The sequence below is a fragment of the Zonotrichia albicollis genome, chromosome 14 (assembly GCF_047830755.1).
Source record: "Zonotrichia albicollis isolate bZonAlb1 chromosome 14, bZonAlb1.hap1, whole genome shotgun sequence".
In the NCBI taxonomy this organism is placed as follows: Eukaryota; Metazoa; Chordata; class Aves; order Passeriformes; family Passerellidae; genus Zonotrichia; species Zonotrichia albicollis.
This window is the reverse complement of record NC_133832.1, coordinates 2,976,498-2,991,453: the sequence shown is the minus strand read 5'-3', so window position 1 is coordinate 2,991,453 and position 14,956 is coordinate 2,976,498.

Sequence of the window (14,956 nt, the reverse complement as noted above, 5' to 3'; positions counted from 1 at the left end):
ATAGAATAGAATAGAATAGAATAGAATAGACAACACCACACCGATTGGTGACACAAAGGTACTCAAAGCAAACAGATGTAGGGGCAGCGTTCCAAAAGGGGGAAGGCAGAGATGCTCCTCTGCTTGCTCTCCTTGCCAAGGTGCTGAGGGAGGGGCAGTTGTTTTTAGCCCAGAGCAAACAGCATGTGCAATTCACTGCTGCAAAATATGGTTCTGAACAAAGAGCTCAGGAGCTGAGTAAAGATGTGATAATTGCATGAGTCACAGGCAATACAATGTTTAAAGAATCTCAATCCTTGGGCTTCAAGCTACATTGTCAGTGTAGTTTTCCAGGGTTGTGCAGAGTGTGATTTACTGAAGTTTTCTCTAAAGTATCTGAGTTTAAATTCTGATTATTTGGAAGACAGCATGCTTGAATAAACACATCATTGCATTCGTTTTGCATAACACTCCTTGTTTCCACTTTTACAGCTGTATAATGGCATTTCATACTTTTTACAGTGCCTGATATCCAAGGAGATCAAAGTATTTAGCAGATATTTTCTATCTTTGTATTTCTAGCAGTGGAATAAATATTTCTGCTCAAATCTAATCTGTTACACTGGGACTTCTATGGTGCTCAACTGAGCATGAGATAGTCTGGGGGTAGATGATTATCTGCATAGATACTTCTAGGAAGTAATTAGAACTCACTTGGCATAATTATATGGAGTTTGGACATTCTGAGAATAGAGAGTCACGGTTAAAAACGTTTATTTGAACGTTTGTTGAGCGTAGGATCCTACATTTGATTAAATATATTATTAGAAGCTCCAGTTCATAGAATTCTCTAATAATGTTGGTTGTTTCAATGGCAGTAATTCTGTGTGTGGATCTTTGCTGTGTGGACATCCCTTCCCAATGTCCTGTCATGTCCCCTTTCCTTGCAGTTCCTCAATGGGACTGTGGGTGTACATGGAAAAAGAAGCATTTATGTAATTCTAATTATTTCTGTACTATTTATTTCTCTAGGATTGCTCTGATTGTAACTCCCAAGTGTTTTTTCCTGCCATATTTCCTTTTCTTGACTAGAACTATTTCTTTATTTCTCTTAAGGCACCGGAAGGAATCCTTGAGGTCCCAGGCTCAGTATGTTCTTTTTTTTCTCAAAGCCTTCCAACAGGATATCCCATTTTTAAAATAAATAGAGCATTTTGTTTTTGGAAAACAGGAAGGGCAGGCCATGGAATAGATGGCAATAAAGATTGTTGCTGAGGTCCAAACTTGGAACTCAGATTTTAGCAGAAGGTGTACACATCATGAACAGGAATCTTCCCTTTTAAAGGCTTCTAAGGAAAAGAAATTACAGCAGGAAATGCTAGATGGAATTTTCAGTCTTTCCTCTAAAGAGATGTCTTATCCACAAACAAAGGCACTTGAAATAGGGACTGGCTTGTAAACATGAGGAGAATTCACTTGTAAAGTGGGTTTAGATATTGTCTGCTGCTCAGTGCATGAATAAAAGCTAAAATAAGTTTTTATTGCACAGTAAGCAGCCAGTGCATCTTATTCCTGTGATCATGGTGAGCAGGTTTGGTTTTGTTCTTTTTTGTTCCTTTTTTCCTTCTCCTACAACAGTCACAGCGCAAAAATTTAATGAGCCATCTGCTGAAACAGAGTTTTACTCTCTAAATCAACAGGGGGAAATAGCAGCCTCTTCCTTAGCAGAGCTATTCTTTAAATATGTTCAAAGTGGGATCTTTCTTATCAAAGTGCTATCACTTTTCATAATACAGCAACAATTTTAACATTTAAAGCAATTGGAAATCTCAGCCGAGGTTTAGCTCTGGTTTGGTTGTTTGGAGTCACAGGATACTGGATGTGGTGTTACAGGGACAGATTGTCCAGGTTTTCATTAAATCACAGAAATTCCTTCATTGTCAAATATTTCCAGGCTCATCAAATCAGAGACAAAACATCACATTTGATATATCAGCTGCTTTTCCATTAGCACAGTTATGTTATGCTATGCTTAGTTATGTTCTGCTCCTGTCATACCTGCAGCCTGAGATGAAAACATCCTTCTCTTGCAGGCTGCATACAAATACATCTACAAATACATCTCAGCACAGCTCCATGGATCTCACTAAATCACACGTTTGGGGGGGGTTTCTTGCCTTGTTTCTCAGTTTATGATGAAGAATATTACCATTTGCCTCTCACTGGGTTATGGTTTGTAATTGCAAACCTCATCTCATGAACAAATCTCACATGTAGAAATTTTTCAAAAGGTTGCTGCAACACAGATTTTCTCCTGTCTCATCTAAAAAGTGTCCTTTTGTAAAATCTGGGCTTAAATATTACAAAAAATTCCCCACAAAACCAAACAAACAGTCTGGTATAGAAACACCTCTGTAAGGCTGACTGTGCTTGTGATTACCCTTTTGGGTTCCCTTGGGGGTTTTTGTTACTTTTAGATGTAAGTAGTTGTTAAAGGAAAAACTTGGTTTTGCTTGCTGGACACAGCACAACACCAATCACAAATCCAGTATGGTGAAATCTTCCTTGCTCCAGAAATTGTTGGGAAAGGAGCAGTAAAGAAGCTCTGAGAGGTTCAGGGAGCCCTGAGAAAGAATGAGGAGCTGCAGCTTCTCCTTGTGGCTCAGTGTCATGAATATTCCTGAATATATTCTGTTATTGCTGCTGGAAACAAGAAGAGAGCTGCTCCCTTCTCCTGTTTGTGGCTGCTGGGCTGTGAGCATCAGCCACAGGGGATGAAATTGGGTTTCAAGGCATGTCCCAGTGATATTTCAGAGCCACGGATACATCTGACTTTGCCTCATGAATAAGCCACAACAAAAAGTGCTCCAGCTGGTGATCAGTGCTGCTTCCTCAGCAAATGATTCCTGTTGCTATGAGACAACAGGGACTCTGGGCTGGCTGCACTGGCTGGCTTGATCCAAACCCCATCCAGAAGGTTGTTCTTGCCAGATGATGCAGCCTCAGTGATTTCAGTATTTACAGGACCTGCTGGAGTCTTGTTAATAAAATATTTCTTCTATTGGGATGTCACCAGAAATAGAAAGAAACACATTTGTGAGGTAGATTTCCAAAGAAAAATGGCAAATGAAGGTTTGGCTTTAAAATGAGATTCCAGAGGGGAGAGGATCCCTGAAGCTTTGCATGTCCTGCAGCCTCAGGGATCAGAGACCGAGGCACAAAGAGCTGCAGGTCTGCTTGGGGATCTGGTGAAACAGCAAAGGGAGAGGATTTTTTGGTAAATAATTCTGTAAAATGTCACTGGGAGACTGTAAAGGAAAGGAGGGTGTTAGACCAGAAGTGCTAGACCAGAGGATTCTGTAAGAGATGTAGGGTCTTTGAACCCCATGAATCTGTGAATCTCTGGTTAACACTACATGCTTTGAAGGTAATTATAAAACCAGCAGTGAAGCCACGTTGTGTTTGAATGAGGAAGTCAGGAATGAGCTGTGGGTTTGTTAGTGTCAATAGAACAGAGTATTTCTTCCTGCTATTTCCAGCTCCATCAACTGAAGGTTTAGGCAAACACTGTTTTGCAATAAGGTCTTTGAAGTTGTAAAGTGAATTTTAGAACTGTTACATCTTTGTCTGAGAATAATCAGCCTGAGCTGCTTCATGCACTTCTTTGGCTGTGATTTTGGCTGCTGAAATCCTAAATAATGTTGTGTCTAAGTGTGAGGAGAAAGGTATTCTGCACAGCCGGTACTGGCTGGTTTCTTTGTCAAATCAAGGCATTGCATAGCTTTGAAACACAGCTGGGGTGCCCAGCTCTGGAAATGGCTTCCCTGAGTGTCTCTGTTTAGAGGCAGATTGGAATTCAGCTACAGAAAAGATTGCCAGGTCTCAGACAAGGAGAGTTCCTGCAAAAGGTGTGAGTGTTGTCCTCTCTGGGTAACCACCCAAACTCCCCTGCACTGTGCCACTCCTCAGAAACACCTTGGCAGGGCAAGACCAATTTCAATGTATTCCTTTCTAATTTCAGCTGATACTAATGCTGCTTCAGGGAATAGGAGAGAGAAAATGAAACAATTGCAGACTGCTTTTTTTCTTATTCTTCCACACTGTCTTTTTTTTTTTTTTTTTTTCCCCTCTCAGGGATGGTGTAAATATTAGCAAATTAAAAAAAGGCACATTATTTTGAACTGATCCTCATTTCACAATAATTAGCAAACTCTAATGGCCTTTAGGAAAAACCTTTTCCATTCCATTCCATTCTGTTTGATTAGAGGAGCCCAACAGGAGGATGAAGTGAGAACAGAACTGTCTTCCTTGCACATTTGCTGTATCATAGAGGAGATAGGAGATATTTTTGCTCCCTTCTGCTGATACTGTTAGGAAAGTGGCAGGAGCAGAGTTGCTCTTGCAGGTCTGTTCTTGCACCACAGTATTTAGAAAATAAACTTCTACTTCAGACCTTGGTAATCCTTAAAAGGTTTGTCAAGATTGCTGGAGTCCACACCAAGTGCTCAAAATAGTTCTGCTGCACTGGCAAAACCCCCTTAGCTATTACATTTCCTGTCATGCTGTGTTTGTGTGGGGGGTGGGTTTTTGGGTCACTCTCCTCACAATTAGGTAGTTCTGAGAAGTTTGAAGTGTCAGTGTGAGCCTCAGGTTGTTGCTCTGTTCTGTGAGGTGTTGCTCACCTCACAGCTCTGTTGAGGTGCTGTTGGGAGCAGCTCCAGATCCCTGTGAGGGAACAGGCTCATTCCTTCTTGCTGGGGGTGACAAGGACACTGGTACCTGTCCAGGCAGAGGAAGTCATGTTTGATTGGAGCTTTGAGCCATGACATCTTCCAGGTGAATAATGAGGGCTGGAGATCACAGCAGTGCTCAGGAGAGCTCCAGTGAAAAGAGGAACCAGCAAAGCCCAAGAAATGGGGCTGAGGGCTGGTGTGACCTGTAACAAACGCTGGCCAAGGCAGTTCCTTAGGCTGTATCTTCACATCATGGAAAAAGCCCTTTAAAAACCATCACGAGAGTGCTCCAGGCTCAGCAGGATTTCATCTCCAGCTGAGCTACATGCTCCTGTGAGCTGAGTCACCTCCACATCCACCCCCTCGTGTTCCTGGGCTGCTGGGATCAGGCAGGCCCTGTTCCTCCTGCTGCAGGGGCTGAGTGCTCCTGTCTGCACAGCTCCAGCTTCCCTCAGCACAGGGCAGGGTGGCCTGGAGGCTTCTCTGGCCCTGAGGGGTGCATTCCCCACCCTGGGGTGATTCCCCTGCTGAGGAATGCCCTGGGAAACAGGGGCTGCCTTGAGCCCCAGAGTGGAACATTTCACAGCAGAATCCCACAGCAGTGCCAATTTAATGGCAAGTAAAATCACTCCAGACCCCCAGGCATTGCTGAATCAGATCAGGACCCTCTGCAGTGTCACCTCTGTGCTTGCCAGGGGGAATTGCCAGAAATGGGCAAATTTTTGGGCCTCCTTCCCCCATGGTCTCCCAGTCTTGTCCTTAAGGGTCAAAAGAAGCCAGCAGGGATCCTGCTGATCATCAGAGACAGAAGTGGCAGCAACATTTCCCTCACATCTGGATAATACCATTTCACTGTAATCCTCATCCTATCAGATCCCCCTCTGCTAGGAAATAGGGATGCCTGGAGCTGTCCTGATGAGTTAATGGATGCAGCAGGTTCTCAGATCTGGGGCTGCTTGGTCTTTATTTACCAGCTGTGTCTCCATTGCCATGTGCACAGGAAGTGTGTTCACTTTTAATGGAGAAGCTGTGCTGTGATCTTTGACTTGCAGGAGCAGTTTGCAGACACTTGCCTAGAGAGCAAGTCCATAAATCCAGCCAATTTTTTATGTACTGAGGAGTTGTTTTCCACTCTTTACAGCAAGTCAGCTTTTCCCATCTCCACATGTCCCTCATCAATTTGGTTTCATTCCCCTCTTCAAGGAGCAGAAATGTGGAAAGCACAGAAAGGCTAATTGCCTCTCTCAGAATGTCAGGGCTCCACTTTTGAGTCTCCAGGATCTCATTGCCTGGAACACAGAGACATGGGATCAGTGCTAAGCTGCCTGAGGCTGCTGTGAAAGGAAGGAATGAGATGCTGCTCTTCCTTCTCTTTCTCCTCTCACCTTTATGGACTTAGCTGAAGGGGATTGCTATTTTATCAAAACCTAGAGATTTACCTTTGAACAACAGCCATTGTTATTTCAAAAACATCTTTTCTGTCTAACTGCAGATTGTTCAGGAATATTGCACAAACCATGTTGTGATGGCTCCCTGGCCTGAGCTCAGGAAAGAAGAGTTAATCTGTTATTATCATCATCTTTTGTTCCAAAAACTTGGCAGTTTGGGACATGCAAAAATGAAGAAAACTGATTGTGTGCAGCACTTGCAGGGAGTCAGATGCTCATTCTGTACCAGGGGTGTGCAGAAGTGCTCAGTGACACCCTCTCACTGACAGACACCAGGAGACACAGCTTGTATTATAGATTATAGCCTTTAATATTTTATCCAGTGCTCTTGTGTAACTGCAACTTTTACAACCGTGATTTGTGGCTTTGAAGTTGCAAATTTTATGGCTTAAGCTTTCTGTAGAGTGCTGAGAAGCATTTGTTGCTTTTGTTGTAGGGAGCAGAGGTTCTGCTAAACATTTAGCAGGTAATTCCTGAGCTAATTGGCTACATAGATTTAAGGGATTTCTCAGTTGTACCAGTGGTGTCTCCCTCAGCCTTTCCCCAGAGGAACCAGCTTCTCTCAGTGCTCAGCCTTTCCACAGAGAGCTTTACACATTTGCAGTTGCAGCTCAAACATTTGGCAGCTTCAAGGAGGGTCCCCAGTAATTCAGAGGAGTTTTTGATAGTATTTGTCTGATAGAAGTGAAATTCAAAGCTGGGACAAGTTGGGAATTCCTGACTTCAGTGTTTTCTGCCTTAACATTAATTGATCTTTTGATGAGCTATCAGAAGCATTTCTCTTTTTGTGCATCTAAGAGTGCTCCTCACTGCACAGGCAGATGGTAACTCTCATTCCTCCTGCCAGAGAGCTCACAGTCTAATAGATAGTGCAGCCAAAAAGTGGGAGTGAAAAGGAGAGAGAACATCATTGATTGAGTATGACTTTTCACAGAACAGAAGCATCACCTAAGAGCTGGATGGGAAGGACATCACCAGCTTGAGGGGGTCCAGAGAAAGTGCCAGCCCAGGGCAGAGCTCAGGCCTTCAAAGCTTTCAAATGAAATCCTCTTATACCACCAAAGAAAATAAAACAGAAAGCAATTATTTGTTTAAGGTTAAGGATAGTCAGCCTTTTCCACAGAAAATCCAATAGCAGCAGCCTCCCTGAGGAGTGGGATGCTCTGCTGGTCTCTGAACTCCTGAGGTCAGAGAGGGATTTTATTCTGTGAGTGCAGTTTGTTATCTCAGTGCCAGGGAAGGTCCTGGGCCAGACTTTTATTCCCCTATATTCCATCTCCAGAGGGAAAGTTATTCCCACATATTCCCACAGCATTGAGTGCTGTGAGCTCCTTACACTGTGTACAAACCTAGGGAAATACTGGTACCACTCCTAGAAATGTTTATTTCTAACCTTCCTCTGGATTAAAGGTTGTGTTTGCAGAGAGTATAATTTCTAAATTTGCATGGGATGAGATGAGAGTTCATCTACATGAGAAAGAGTAAGTTTATTATAGCAAGGGAGCAGCTGCATCATCTTTCTACGTGTGGTCATGAAATACTTTTGGTTTCTAGAAACTCACATTCTGGTCTGAGTGCACACCAAGATTCCTGGTGTTCTGCACAGCCTGGTTCTTCCTGGGGTCTGGGCTGGGTGCACATGAGCAAACACTGACCCCAAAATTCTGTCACCCCAAAATTCTGTCACCAGGAGGAGTCACTGTCTGCAGACTGTCCTTGGACTGATGCTTGCCTACACCAGGCTGTGCTGGGGTGGGGTGAGGAGGAATCAAACAGCACTAAGAACTCTCCTTGAGCACTGACTGCAACTACAAAATAAGTTTACCTGGAGATCTATAAGCTGAAGTCCTGCCTGGGTATTTTTTAATTCTACTTTTTGAATAACACTAAAATTGAGCTGATCACTAACAAAGAAAAGATTATTAAGCAAAGCCTGCTGCTTATTTTTGTGAACATTTTCTTTTTTTCTAGAGCAAGATGCCTTCTTGCATATCGAAACACCTTCCCACTTTGCATCTGTTATTCTTAGCACCAGTCCTGTTGATAGAAAAAATAACATAAAAATAAACATAAGAGTAAAAAAGCCCCTCAATTTTTCAGACTTGAAATGATTCAAAATTAATGTTTTAAAATTTTTAAGTATTTAGTTAAATTCATATAAAGTGAAATATAAACCATGAAAATCAAATTTTGATCCAAAATTGTTCTGATGAATTCTGAGTCTGACGAGAACAAAGAACAGTTATGAAGTGGATGCTTTGGGTTTGTTACCTTTTGTAACAAACACAAAGCATTCCCTAAAATCCTCTCCTCTCCCACATCTACTGGGCAGCCTGCAGAGCTCTGCAGGGAGAGCAGCAGGGAGCTGGGCAGTGAGCTCTGTGGAACCTGCTTTCTATATGGAACCTGCTTTTCTGTGGAACCTGATTTCTCTGTGGAACCTGCTTTCTCTGTGGAACCTGCTTTTCTGTGGAACCTAATTTCTCTGTGGAACCTGCTTTCTCTGTGGAACCTGCTTTTCTGTGGAACCTGCTTTTCTGTGGAACCTAATTTCTCTGTGGAACCTGCTTTTCTGTGGAACCTGCTTTTTTCTGTGGAACCTGCTTTTCTCTGTAGAACCTGCTTCCTCCTCAGCTCAGACACACTCTGGCTCCTCAGGCTGCTCAGACACAGAGGATCAGGGAACAGCACCTGCAGGGTTTTCCCCATTTAGGCAATTTTCTTGGAGGCAGCACTGTGGTGGTGTTTGAGGGAAGAGATGAGAATCTTGACTCCATGTTTCAGAAGGCTGATTTATTATTTTACAATAAATATTATATTAAAAGAAAATGATATATTAGAACTATACTAAAGAAAGAGAAAGGAGACAACAGAAGGCTAGAAAGGAATGAACAATAAAATCTTGTGACTGACCAGAGAGTGTGACACAGCTGGACTGGGATTGGTCATTAAGTAAAAACAATCCACATAAGACCAATCTAAGATGCACCTGCCACATTCCACAGCAGCAGATAATTATTGTTGGCATTTCTTTTCTGAGGCTTCTCAGATTCTCAGGAGGAAAAATCCTGGCAAAGGGATTTTTCAGAAAATGTGTCAGTGACACAGCAGCATTTCCCTGGCTGTTTCCTGTGTAGAACATCCTCAGTGTGCATCCCCTCAGCTCCACACCTCTCCTGTTGAGTCAGGAATGGCTCCAGAATGGAATCCAGCAGGAGCGGCACAGGCAGACTGTACTTAGTCCCAAATTAAAGCTTGATTAACTCATTAACAGGATTATATGCAGGAGGCTGCACTCTGTGAACCACTGATGTCCTTTTCAATCCCATGTCCCCAGACCATGGTGCATGTGTCACAGTAATTGCCAAGTGCTTATGGAGGGCACAGAAATGCTTGTAAAAATAAACTTGGGCTGGCACACAGATTACATAATGGCAATGTCCATGTCAGGGGCTGTAAGGACCTGTGTCACTCATGCCTCTGCTGCTTCAAAGTCAGATGTCACAGCACAGAGCAGCACTTAGGGAAGTCTGGGAGACAGGCAATGGGAATTGCCCGGAGCCTTGTGCCTGAGGAACTCAGCTTTTGTACTTTACACTGTCTGGCAGGGCTCAGACTCATTTTTGGGGGGTTTCCCAGGGGAGTCGCCTTTCTTCTCCCCTGGCTAGCTCTGGAAGTTGTGGAGGGATAGAATGGAAGAAAATAAAGATAGTGCCGAAGGTAGTCTCACACCTGAGGAGTTGCAGCTATACTAATCACCAAAGATTGGGAACAGGCCTGCTCTTAATAGGCCACAGCTGTGTGCAATAAGAAGAAGAGTGCTACAAAAGAGTGGGTTAGGTGGTTGAGGAGAGAGTTGGAGTTTGTTGGTTGTGCTGTGAGGAGCTGCAGATGAGAAATCACCGAGAAGTTATGGAACTTTTTCAATAAGATGACAACAGGAAGTGAGGCCCTGACTCCCCCAACCACTCACCACACGCACAGAGTTCTCCGTTACAGCCCTGGAAGGTTCTGAGAGGAGCCAGTGGGGATGTTCTGGCTGTGCTGCAGCTCCTTCCTGCCACTGGAGCTGACCTGAGGGGCTCCCAGGAGGAATCCTGTGCCTGCAGGGACATGGCAGGGGATGTGTGTCACCTTGATACTTCAGGCTGCAGGGACATGGCCAGGGCAGGGCATCCATGGAGAACAGAGCAGGAATTCACACCTTGGTCCCAGTCCTGCCAGGATCACTGCAGCCAGGGGCACAGGAGAGCCTCTGGTGCAGCTGGGACTCGAGGAAGTGTCATTTTCCTGGGGTTCTTCCTCCAGGATGCAGATGGATGAGCCACAAACTCAGTGCTCCTCTGCCCAGAAGACTGCTCAGTGGGAAAACTTGGTTCAGACAGCAATATTTTGTTAATTTTGATTCCTCTGAAAGGAAATGAAGGGTTTTAGGAAACAAAAGTAAAGTCTCCAACAGGGATTGAGTCTTCTTGAGTCCACAAACTCTCCAGAAATGGCTGTATTTCCTCACACTTTCCAGGCAAATGCTACAAGTGGTGCAAACCCACTTGACTCAGAGCTTCTCAAGATCAAGATTAGGAGAAACAAATCAGAATAGCTGCATTTAAATCAGGTAATCCTGTGCTGGCACCACTTACATATGGCTGAGTGACTCAGCTGAGTGGAGTCTGACCAGCAAAATCTGTTTTCAGCAGGGGTACATAGAGGTACCCTTATAAAGTATTTATTTGGAGCCATGATCACAGTGGATCTGTGTGATGTTACTGTGGGTTGTGAATGTTGAATTTTGTGACAGGAGAACTGGACTTTAGAAGAAATTCCAATATCTCTGTGGAAGAAACTTCTTTATAGTCCCTTAGTAAGAAAAGCCCCAACAAACAGCAACAAAAAAATCCAGAATAAACACCCCCCCAACAAAACAAAACAAAATACTACCCCACAAATTACCCAAATAAAAAACATCCAAAAAAAGCAAAACCATAAAGCCAACTAACAATATGACAGTACATCAGAGTGCATTTTGAGAAAATTGGCTCTATTTTAGCTCAGTATTAAGTAAAAGGGAGAAAATAAGTTACAGATTTTGAAAATTACATTGCTTTTCATTTTTCAGCTCCTGGCTTGTTTCACTCTGTCAGCACCTGTTTGTGGAGGGAGACAGCACATTCAAATCACAGATTTTAGACCTTGTGTGTGCAGCTCATGGACAGCCTGACACAAGCACACAGTGAGCAGCATTCACTCACTCGTGTTTTGGGTTTAACCCCACCAAACTGAAGAAATTAGATTGTAGTAGGAGAGACTTCTGATATTTGTACCATTTTTTGGTTCATTGTTTGTCCTGAATGAGTGCTTGTTCAGATGACTCTTGTGTTCCCCTTCATCCTGATCACCCACTCCACATTCCCAGCATCATTTTGTTCCACATAATCTTCCTTTCATGCTGTTCTCTGCAGAACCTGAGTCATATTCCCTCTGAACTTCTGCTTCCATGGAATTTGCCTGCTCTAAGTCATCTTGGCCCACATCTTGTGCTTTTTGCAATCTGTAGCTGTGCTGCTGCAGCGTGAGCAGCATCCTAGATTTCAGACACTGTGTTCCTCCTTTTTCATAGTCCTCATTTCACAGCTTTTCTTGACCATCCAACAGAGCTGCTCTTCATGCACAGCACAGAAACAGCCACCCACCTGTGCTCAGTGTTTGCTTTTGGCACATGAGGGACCCCTGTGACTGATGGTGACAAGTCCCTGCATTCAAAACATCTGATTTTCTATCTCCTCTTCAAGGTCTGGTGTCACAGACATCTTTTCATTAAAAATCCTTCTTGAGGATTTTTCCTTCTGAGAAGCTGAAAGGCCTCAGGAACAAAATGTAAACAATGGTTATCTGCTGCTGTGGAATGCAACAGGTGCATCTGGGACTGGCCTATCTTGGATGTTTATAATTAATGGCCAATCCCAGCCCAGTTAGCTTGAACTCTCTGTCCAAAACACAAACCTTTATTATTCATTCCTTTTTATTCTTAGCTTAGCTAGCCCTCTGAGATGAAATTTTTCCTTCTATTCTTTTTAGTAGAGTTTTAATATAATATATATAATAAAATAATAAATCAAGCCTTCTGAAACATGGAGTCAACATTCTCATCTCTTCCCTCACCTGAAAACCCCTGTGAGCACTGTCACAGTCTGGCTGTAGAAATTCCAGTCACTAAATTGTTTGGGCATTACAGAGTTCAGAACTCACCCACAGCCTGAACCAGACTTAAACACTGAATTCTGAAGAGGTCCCAGAGAGCCACAACTCGCAAAGTCACAACTTTGAGAAAGCAAGGTGTTTTATTTCAGTACTTTCAATCCATTTTTAAAGCAAACCCCAAATTTAATCTTTGTTTTTAGCTGAAAACCAGCAGCACTTGCACCTAGAACATTGGGTACATCTGAGAATTTGAGATCTGGAGAATTTTTTATTACAGGGCCTAACAGTTCAGTCAGCCCAGGTCTGTCTCTGCCTGTTGTCCTGAGCTGAATGCACCTGGCAGAGGGACACAATCACAGTGGGAGAGACAGCAGATCCACAGTGGGGAATGCAGGACAGAAATACTGCTGGATGTGTCTGTGCTGCACAACAAAAGCTCTCAGCTGCTTTGTTTGCCAGTGTTTGCTTATCCCTATCAATCCCTATCAAATGAGTTGCTTAAGCTTGGTTGGAACTTGGCCCAGTCAAATGCTGACCCTGCCTGCAAGAAATATTTTTCTCTATCAGCTACTTGAGCTAATTTTGGTCACTAATTTATGCATCTCTATACATAAGGATATCTACATAATGTCTTTTGGAGAAACATTTGTTAAGGCTGACAATAGCAACTGCCAGCTATGTTGTAGGTGGAGTTATTTACAGTGTTTGCCATCCTTTCTAGAGAAAATAAGTTTTGTACTTCTCCAGAGTAAGAGCTGCATTGGTGACCTTCATTTAGAAACTGCAGAGCAAGAACTGGGATACAACAAAGAGCAGAATTCCCAAAGCACTAAATCCTAAGCCATTGGCCCAGCCAGTAAATCCCCTTAAAAGAACAGAGATTCCAGAGCTTTGGAACAGTGCTTAGTCCTCTCAGTGGAAGAGTAAACATAAACACCAGGCAGTGCATTGGATCACTTTGTAGGTGAGAGAATTGAGCATTTGCATTACTTTTTTATCCGCTGCCTGACTGAGTCTGAGTAAATTCTGTTAAATTCTGACATTTTGCCCTCTTTTCCATCCTCAATTCTCACATTTCATTCAACAACCTTGCCTTGGTCAAATTTCTGCCTGCTGATCTGACTCCCTCCCTTGTGTGCCCCACTCCCCTTTCATTGCTGGGGAATGCCAACATCTTTTTCCATATTAAAAACAGGATTTTCCTTTTGAGCACTGGCAGCCTGGTGCCTGGATGCTGCTTGGGTGCAAACCCGTCCATTTTACTGTGCCACAGTGCTCAGCCCTGGGTGGTTTGATGCTGGTTTCAGGGGGGAACAGGGACTGGTGAGGCAGGACTGCTCTGATTGAAGGAGCTCCAGGAAAACTCTAAATCAAAGGGTTTGAACCAGTGGTTCCCCACAGTGAGCCCTGCAGCAAGCACACACCTGACAAGCCAGCTTAGGAGGTTATTGGGAACGAGCATCACTTGTTTATCATTTCTGTTGAAGTAAGAAATGCAGCACTGGGGTTAAAGGATCACAGCCAGGCTCTCCTGGGCCAGAGGACCTGCCAGAGGTGTTCCTGGGGTGGGAAGGCCTAACTTCAAGACCACTGGCTTATTTTACACAGGCTAAACAAAATCTGTGCTTTTGACTCAGTCCCACTGGCCTGCAACTGCCCTGCTCCAGGGAAATGAGGCCAAACAGCTGCCAAGGGGACTTAGGGCTCCTGGATGAGGGAGGAAGAAATAAGGGGCTGCTGGCTTTTTGTAAAGTCCTGTTTCACTCTCCAACTTGAAATCCTCATCCATTCCTCTGCTGTGGAATGAAGAATGCAGCTGAGCCCAGAGAAATATTCACAAATACAAAAGGAGGGGTGTGGAGGCAGAGCTTATCTGCCTCTCAAACACACCAGGGAGGTAAAGTGCATCCCCATGTGTGACAAGTGACGTTAGCTGGAGCTAAATATAGAGCTGCCTGCTGCACACTGATGATATCTCCCAGGGTCAGCTGAGCTGCTCTGCCTCATTTTGGCCTCCTGGGTCTCTGGAGGTTGTTGTTAGCAAAAGGCAGCAGTGCTGAAGTGGGTGGAGCAGTTCCCTTCTGGGGTGGTCAGCCAGAGGAGCCTGTGTCCATCCTGTCCCATGTCCAGGGCTGCAGTGTCCATCCTGTCCCATCTCCAGGGCTGCAGTGTCCATCCTGTCCCATGTCCAGTTCTGCAGTGTCCATCCTGTCCTGTGTCCAGGGATGCAGTGTCCATCCTGTCCTGTGTCCAGTTCTGCAGTGTCCATCCTGTCCCATGTCCAGTTCTGCAGTGTCCATCCTGTCCTGTGTCCAGTTCTGCAGTGTCCATCCTGTCCCATGTCCAGGGATGCAGTGTCCATCCTGTCCCCTGTCCAGTTCTGCAGTGCCCATCCTGTCCCACTTCTAGTTCTGCAGTGTCCATCCTGTCCCATGTCCAGTTCTGCAGTGTCCATCCTGTCCAATCTCCAGTTCTGCAGTGTCCATCCTGTCCCACTTCTAGTTCTGCAGTGTCCATCCTGTCCCATGTCCAGTTCTGCAGTGTCCATCCTGTCCAATCTCCAGTTCTGCAGTGTCCATCCTGTCCCACCTCCAGTTC